Genomic DNA, 9,619 nt, shown 5'->3' with positions numbered 1-9,619 from the left:
ATAATTCAATATTAGTTTTTTTCTAAGACTTCATTTCATTAAATTCCTTTCAAATTACCTCAACAAATATAAGCAGATTGAATGATTGGTGCAAATTGAACGATATGTCTTTAAATACATCTGAATTCATTTATCATTTAAGTTCCTGTAACCCCTAGCTGGGGCAGAGGGCAACCACAGTGCACCTGCATCGCGATAGGTCCTGAGCAATCAAGAGAAATCAAGAGATATCTCTTGATTAAGTGGAGGACCGCCACACATCCAGATGGTGGACGAGACTGTGAACATGAACTGCCTGGAGCGCGTAAGCCGAGAGCCTGTGCCATCGAAGACAAAGACGGGTGTCTACTTACGTTAGAACACTAGAGGATCTACTGCTCAGAGCTATATGACACTGGAAGAACTACTAAAGCTGTAATAACGTCAAAGGTTGTATAGGCCAGCGAAGCTCTTAAGTGCAATAAATCACCAGGTAAGGATGCTATCACAGCCGACATATTAAAAAAACCTAGGTCAGAAAGACACAAAGGCGAAATCTTCAATACCATCTCGACCACTGGGAGATGGCCAAAGGAATAGACAGAGTAAGTATTTATACCGATGCATAGGAAAGGCTTCTCAAAGATGCACAGAATAGTTTTCATCAAAATTAAATTAAAATTAAAAATTAGTTACCTGAACCTCTGCTTTCACGTCTTCATGGTCAGACAACCCACTCTGTAAAAGCAGAAGACAATTTTAAGAAGACCAGTAAAGTATTGCAACTAAAGTATTTCAAAATTGTTGACAATTGTTAAAAGTTATTTGTGTGGTACTTTTTTATGGAAAATGAGAACAAACGAGCTTACGTGTCACATTCTCTGGCAAGCGTTGCCGGCCTTTAAAGAAGGTGTACGCGCTTTTTTGAAGGTACCCATGTCATCCAGTCGCGGCAACACCGGTCAAGGGAGCTCATTCCATAGCTTTGTTGTATGTTGAATAAAGTTCCTTGATAACCGCACTGTGAAGTACCGCCATACATCCAGATTGTGGGGATAATAATAATAAAATTAAATTATTTATTGCCATACAAATTACAAATATAAAATAAACAATTAGGATACGCGATGAAACAAAAGGCAAAAGGAAAAGGCTCAGCATCACCTGACATGGAATCATGGATTTATGTTTCCATGCAGCGCTGTTTTTCAGCCATCCCCTCCTCCCTAAGGTGCTGAGCGGGAGTGGATGTATTGTGGCTCCCCGATTACCTACTTAAGCTATCTTTTTTTTATAAAATGTAATATTAGAAAAATAAATATTCTGATTACCTTTGCAAGTGTATGTAAGTGTGCGTGTGTTAATGTGTGTGTGTGTGTGTGTGTGTGTGTATGTATGTGTGTGTTTAGGTATGTGCATGAGTGTGAGCGTGTGTTTATGTCCGTACACATAAAAAATCTTTTAGAGAAAGATATTTCCAATGGAAGTGGTTCAATTGCTCCGCAGCAAGTTGTTTTTTTAGTAGAGCAAAACGGTATTTTTTTAAAGGACTCGATACTCATCCTATGACGATTATGATGGGATGATAACCTAATTAATGGCGTGTCGTGAGAAGGTGGAATTCGGGGGCAGGAATTAGATGAAACAGCTCTTCGGGACACTCCCCTCGATAAATGCGATAATAGACACACAATGAAGCGACGTCTCTACGCAACACCGTGTGATCATGCCGTTAACAGAGCACTGGGTCTCCGACAAGACATACTTCTCTGCGTGCCCGCGGTCATATGAATCGAGCTGATACTGGCCGGACCGACCCACATTCTAGAGCGCTAGAATGTGGGTCGGATTGAAGTATAGCCGTACACTATTTATCACGCCCAGCTTCTTCGTAGCCAATTTGGCTCTGCCTTCCAGATGATCACAGAATTGGCAATCACTCGGGATTTCGAGACTCAGTATACAATCTACTAGTTACTATAACATCAATGCCGTTTTTATAATTTTTTTTCATATTATTATAATTTTATTTAAAAAAGAATCTACTCATTGCCGCTCTCATAAATAAAGCTTCATCACTTAACAAATTAAACTAATAACAATCAATTATGACTTTAACATAAAAAGAATATATTAATTTAAAAGAAAATTCAAAAGTTTTTGATGGATAGTGCCTTATTTATTATAAATAAATAAATTTAGCACTATATCAATATATTGTTCAGAATAGTTGACTCTTGAATGAAGCAGTATTAAAAATAAATAAAATTCTAGGTTTAGAAGTGTAATTATGCTGGCAATAGTTTCTTATTATAATTATAGGCACAGGCCATCACTTCTAGTGATGCTGTGTGGGCCTACAAATTTGACCAAGAAGGCGCCGCTGGCATGCACACTTAATACTCTAACGGCCATTCCCAATATACTATCTACAGATAGTGATAAATTACTACCTTCTTCTGTCAGTAATTAGCTGTCAATAATCTGAAGCTGTCCCAATATACCCGATAAGTCATTCTCATCAAGGAATTTCCATACAAACTTCTATCGCTGGTAAGCTATACATCATCCCATTGACAGATAGCGTGACAGATAAGGTGAGTTATCGTCCATATGTTTATTGGTACAGTAAAAGTCAACGACAATTAAGATTTTTATCTCAAGTGAGATAGACTGAATATTAGGAATGGCCGTTAATGTCATGGCGGAGCGAATCAACCTGTTTTGTTGCACTTTGAGTGAACTCACAAGGATTGCAATGTGGGCTATATGTTATAATTGTAATAAATAACAATTATTAGATGAGGTTCTTAAGTATTCATTTATGAATGTAAGATTAGGTGTATACGTATTGGATAGTAATTAATAATTAGATATGGTACATAGGTTAATTTTTAATTTATGCTCATTTTAAATGTTACATTATTATTTAAGATAAATGTTACACTAGCACATTAGAAGTTATCCTGTAACGCTAGATGTAAGTGTTGAAAACAAATAAATAAAAATAAAAAAATTATAGCTGATATAATTATTGTTATCGTTACCAGAGAGAGAGAAGTTATTGTATCATCATGGAGTCTCACCACTCCCAGTGTCTTATTGAAGTCACTTTCCTTAAAGTGGGACGCACATATAAACCAATCTTGGTGTAACGGGTTCAGATTCTTTTCACCTACTACTTCCAACCATTTCTTCTTTAATTCTGGATTACTTGGAAACCTGTTAAATGAATATATTAAGTATATATTTATTCAATATGTTATGTTTTTAAAGTGATAACCGCCACTTCTAGGATTAATACACAAATAAAATTTGAAAAACAAAATTTTATGAACGATGCGGGATTCGAACCCACGACCTCCTGCATTCCGTGCCGGTGCTGTAACCGTTCGAGCACCACCTCGCTATAAAATTCTGTTTGCTTTGTTCAACTCTCAGGTTGTGGCTTCATCTACAGAATCTAGTTTATAGAACAGAGAGAGCAGGTTATCAACTGTTCAACACATCGTTCATGAAATTTTGTTTTTCAAATTTTATTTGTGTATATATTTATTGATAGAACTATATGCTCAGTATCCTATGCTATTATTCCCATAGTTCACTCCAAAAAGTTATCAAACATTCCTTTACATCATAATTTAATAATAATAATATTGACACACATTTTAACACAAATTATCTTACCCCAAAATAGGTATAGCCTGTACTATGGGTACAAGACAACAATATATTTAATACAATATACTTACTTAAACATACATGAATACATATATTCAAATTCAAATATTTTTATTCAAAATAGGATGTGACATCACTTATTGAAAGTCAAAAAACTACCACCCATTCCAAAATGAATGCCTCAGACCTGAGAAGAATGGGCGCAACAAACTCAGCAGGCTTTTTTTTTTTCATCAAATAAATATGTTTACAAAGTAATATTGTACAATCAAACTTATTATTTAATAGCCTGAGGGTGGTCACTCCATTCCCAATCTGTGGTATCATTAAAAAAGTCATTTATGTTATAGTAACCTTTACCACACAACATCCATGACTCGGAAATAAACATCCATATTCATCATGTAAATGATTGCACCTACCGGGATTCAAACCCAGGACCTCTAGCTTAGTAGTCAGAGTCACTAACCATTCGGCTATATGGGTCTTCATCATCATAATGAATGTGAAAAGCATTATATAAATTAATCAGCATGTAACCAAATTTGCTATGAAAATGTAAACAACTCTTTCTTACCTGTGAAACGAGTGTCTGCTTTTGTTTGTGCCTTTTGCATTTACACATTGTACAATACTACATCTAGGCATGTTTGATCATATTATTTTAAAACCCTTACTGCTACCTATATTCAATCCCTTACTGCTTTCTTTTCCACACAGACTACTGAGATTAATTAATCATTTTAGCTTTTAAAGAAGAACAACCAAAGTGGTACTGACTTGTACATTTAAGAATTTAATATAGATTATTGTACCAACGATTTATTAGTTTATCACAAGTATCATGAGATAAAATGAAGACTTGTGAGTCTAAAATTATGATTTAAAAGTTATTTTGTAGGAAGAGTTGTTCTTGTTTGAGAACCGAGTTATTATTCACTGATTTTGTAATAACAAAAACGAATAATTAATACAGAAATATATGTTTATTATCGATATAATTTAGCTACATGAACGATATACCAATAGTTTTATTAGCATTCCGCTCGTTAGAGTAATAGTGGTCTGTGGTAATCAGTTACCGTTTATAATATATACTATTAAAGAATCGGATTACGTTTGTAATTTGTACTTATTTATTTTATTATGGTAAACAGCCATTCGATGTGGTGCTAAATATCAAATTCAAAGAGTATTTAAACACTACGATCAAATTCATATTGTCATGTCAATCGTGACGTCAAGACTTTGATTAATTTTTTGATTTTGACATAAGATTTTATAATTTTTTCTTAAACATTAGATTTTAACCACTTGCAAGCGATTGTTGAATCTTCGAAGTTACTACTACCATCTATTAGATAATATTAATGGCACTCTTTCATGAAATACACCTAGTAGTAGGATAGAAATAATCGACATGCGGCAATAGACTTCAATTCAAATCCTTAAGTAGCCTTTTTTATTCTAGTAAGGAAAAGGTTAGGTTCTTTTATGCTTGCCACTATAATATATCTATTTACAAAGTAGCGATAAATAAAAAAGTGTGAATATATGAAATAAAGAAAAATGTTATTGATTCAATTCAATGTACCTCTTCATCCGGGAGCCGTCTGACTCTCTTCAAACAAAGTTCACATAAGCCTGCCAATTTATTTTGACATGAAAAGACAAACAAATGTACTATTACATAGTGTACTAATAAGAATGAATGTATGGATTTTAGATACAAAATTCTGTAACTGAAAACTTATCTACTAATATATTGGGTATATGTATTATTGAGCCTAATAAATATTAAATATGCTATCAGCCTGGCGCAACTCTAATAAATTCGAATATGTATGGCATTGCGCTAAAAATAATGGCGGCAAACGCTGTCTCGCTCTAACATATATTCGACTCTTTTGTTTGTTTTGGTCTTTGACTCTCAAGTCATGTGACATGTCATTCATTCAAAATAAAAGTGACTGTTAACAATTTTTTTTGCGAATTTTCGTTTTCTTTTACTTTATTTGTGTATTATTCAGGGTAATGTGCTTAATTATTTATATAATAAATGCGTAAGACTATCTAAGCTATACTATGTAATAAAAAATGTTTTAAATATGTGGTTTAAAATCAGGCTGGTCAGATGGCAGTAAGAGAACTTTCATGGCTAAATTATTTTTGGATAAAGAAAGGTAAGCACTTATGATCAAATAATAAGCTAATAAAGAATGCTTTAAGTGATTAAAAATGATAAAGTATTGATTAAATTCATCTGGAATAAAAGTTATAATATTATAATCTATAGTGTTTGTCACTTTTTTATCGACTGTTGATATTTTATTTTAAATTATTATTAAATTTATTTTTATTAATTCATTTTTATGGTATCTATATTTTTGATTAATAAGTTTATACCTTTATACCTTTGAAATCCTTTTTATTATATTGTATTGTGGTGATGTGCAAAAAAAATATTTAAAGCCTAAAAATTAGGGTTCTGGTTCTTCTGCTTATATGTATTCTGTTATAAATTCAGATTCAGGACCCTCGCCTACGACTTTATTGCAACATCTGAAAAACGAATACCAAAAATAATAAATACCATCTGAAAAATGTATAAACCGAAACTACGACGCAAAATAAACTATTAATAAAATATTAATTATGTTAATTGTTTTTTTCTTTGAGATAACTAAAATGTATCCCTTAGTTTAAACTAGTTAGCCTATGCTTAGGTCAATATTAAAATTAACAAAAGAGAACCTTAAAATTAGACATTATTTATATTAATTTATATATATAAGAATATAAAGATTATATATATATATATATATATAAAGGGATTATTGCCAAAGAGAAGATGCCAACGCCGACAGATAAAACTGCAGTTGAAGAACAAAAAAATTGTTTTCGAATTCATAATAAGCATCCCCACCAATGGTCTAGGGTTTTCATCTGCTGCACATTTGCTGCAAAATATTAGCCTTTTTAGCCTTCTTTAAAGCGAGAGGCAAAACAACCAAATACAAAGGTACTTAGCGTTTACTTTTTGCCAATAACGTAAATTAAAAGATTGGGAAACTAATTTAAAAAAGGATACGGAACACGGGAAAGGATCAGATAAGTAGAAAGAGGATTGAAACGGATATTAAAAATTTCATAAATATACATATATACTTGCAGGATATACATGTAGGAAAAGGAACATTAAGAGATATTAGATCATTCAGGTATGAGGAGCGGTCGTATAGAGAACATGAAAAGAAAATGTGATCTAGATCACATTTATCGGATTCACATTCACACATGTCAGTAGATACAATGCCTAATCTATTAAGATGAACAGGAGTGCAAACATGACCCAAACGCATTCTTATGATAGAAGATAGAACTTATTGCATTTGGCACGGAAAAACCATGGTTTAAATGAAATAAGTGGCTGAAGGTTAAAATATTTCCTGCCTTTTGATTGACCACTTTCAGTCCAAAGCCTATTCCAACAATCCTGAAGGTGAACTATAGGAAGAGCACCTAGATCCTGGCAAAAAACTTTATAAGGGAAAATGTCGCCATCGACCACGGCTTCATTAGCTAGTTGGTCTGCTTTTATATTACCAGGAATGTCGCTATGGCTGGGGATCCATACAAACAACACAGAAAGACCAAAGTGATTGCATTTATTTAATAGATTTCTTAATTCTATGACAACAGAAGAAATGTTTTTTGATTTAAATGGGAACCTATTGAGGCAATTTGTAAGGCACTTTTTGAATCAGAGAAAATTATTGTTTTTGGAAGTTTAAATAGAATAATATATTCAATAGCCTTAAAAATACCATAACATTCCCCAGTAAACACCGATGTTTCCGGAGGTAGTTTAATTTTCTGTGATATTTTAAATTGAGCGTGATAGACACCTACACCAACGGGATCCGAGGAGGAATGTTTAGACGCGTCTGTGTAAATATGATGGTAATCAACCCAAACAGTATTTTTAAGAAGATTAAACGAAAAATTTGAACTAATATCGTGCTTATTTAAATCTGAGTTAAAATTAATTTCTGGAAGCAACATTAATGCTTCAAAGCTAGTACTGAAAAGAGGATAATTAATGGATCGATGAATAGGAGCTTTTATGTTGATAAATTTCTTAAAACTATTGATTAGACAAGGTGGTTTTTTATTTGACCAATATGCAGATGAATCTATATAATGAGAAAGTTTCTGAAGTTTGTTATAAAGAGAGTGGTTAAGAAACTGAAAAGATCGGAATATAAATTTGTCTGCTAAATATTGACGACGTAGATGTAGTGGAGGATCACCACATTCTACTTGAAGAGCATTGATAGGACTTGACCGCATAGCACCAGAAACTACTCGTAAAGCTTTGGACTGTATGAGATCTAGTTTTTTAAATGCCTTAACACTACCAGGCTCCAGCAAGAATGTACCATAATCTAATATACTTCTTATAAGAGCATTATATAACAATTTCATGCAAAAAGGGTGCGCACCCCACCAGACACCTGACAGACATCTTAAAATATTAAGAGTACGCTCACATTTAGCATTTAGGTAATCACAATGTGGGATACCAGTTAGTTTCGAATCTAAGACAATTCCCAAAAACTTAACATTATCTTTAACTGGAATCTGATAACCCTCATAAAATATAGAAATAGGAGGAGGAGTTTTTGATCTCGTGAATAAAACTATTGTACTTTTTTCAGGTGATAGATCAAGGCCATTTAAGTCCAACCAAGTTTTTAAATTTATCAGCGGTTGTGTTATAGAAGAACTAGCTTTTTCAATAAAAATATCACGACAGTAAATTAATAGATCATCAGCATACTGAAGAACATTTACACTATTAAGTGATGATTTTAAATCGTGTGTATAAATATTATACAATATTGGGCTAAGTACTGATCCCTGGGGGAGGCCCTTTGAAACAAGTCGAGTAATTGACTTCCTGTCATCTAGTTTCAGGATTATGTATCTTTCGGAAAGCATGTTTATGATAAAATTTGTTAATAGCAGAGGTATATTAAGTTGTAAAAGCTTACTCTTTAAAATACTTATTACGACATTATCATAGGCACAATTTATATCTAAGAACGCAGCTATTACTGATTTATTATTTGAAAATGATAATTGAATATCAGAAATGAATATACTTAAGCTATCAATAGTACTTTTCCCACGTCTGAAACCGAATTGGGATTCACATAATAGACCGTTATGCTCAACAAACCATTCTAAACGATTTTTTATAAGATGTTCTGTAATTTTCATCAAAACAGAAGAAAGTGCGATTGGGCGATAGGCAGGATGGTCTGAAGAACACCTATTAGGTTTCAGTACGGGAATTATTTCTTGACGTTTCCACGTGGAGGGGATGTTACCAGATGTCACTATGGAATTTATAAGAGATAAATAATAAAATAAAGCATCATCATCTAAATGAGAGATAAAGGAATACGGAATACCGTCCAGTCCAGGAGCAGAATCCTTAACATGAGACAATACACCTTTTAGTTCAGTGAGAGAAAATATACTGTTTAAACCAAAACAGTTATCATTATTTATATTTATTACAGGGTAACCAATTATTAAGTCTTCAGGAACGAAAGGTGGAGCCAATTTATCTAAAAAGCTATTAACTAAATGAAAAGGGATTAATTTTGGGGATGAATCTTTGTATGCAGATCTAAACCTTCTTATATTTTGCCATACAAGAGATGGTTTGACATCAGGTGATATTGAATAGCAGAAATTTTTCCAGCCATCAAATTTCTTTTTCTTTAGAAATTTTGAAGTTTCTGACATACTCTTTGTAAGAATTTCAAAATTCTCATCAGTGGAACATTGACAGTATGTAATTTCAGCATATTTTCTTCTCTTTACTGCCTCAGTACATTCGTTATCCCACCAAGGAGGAGAAGGAATAAAACCCAAAGAGCTATTT

The sequence above is a fragment of the Leptidea sinapis genome, chromosome 2 (genome assembly GCF_905404315.1).
Source record: "Leptidea sinapis chromosome 2, ilLepSina1.1, whole genome shotgun sequence".
In the NCBI taxonomy this organism is placed as follows: domain Eukaryota; kingdom Metazoa; phylum Arthropoda; class Insecta; order Lepidoptera; family Pieridae; genus Leptidea; species Leptidea sinapis.
This window is presented reverse-complemented; position numbering follows the sequence as displayed.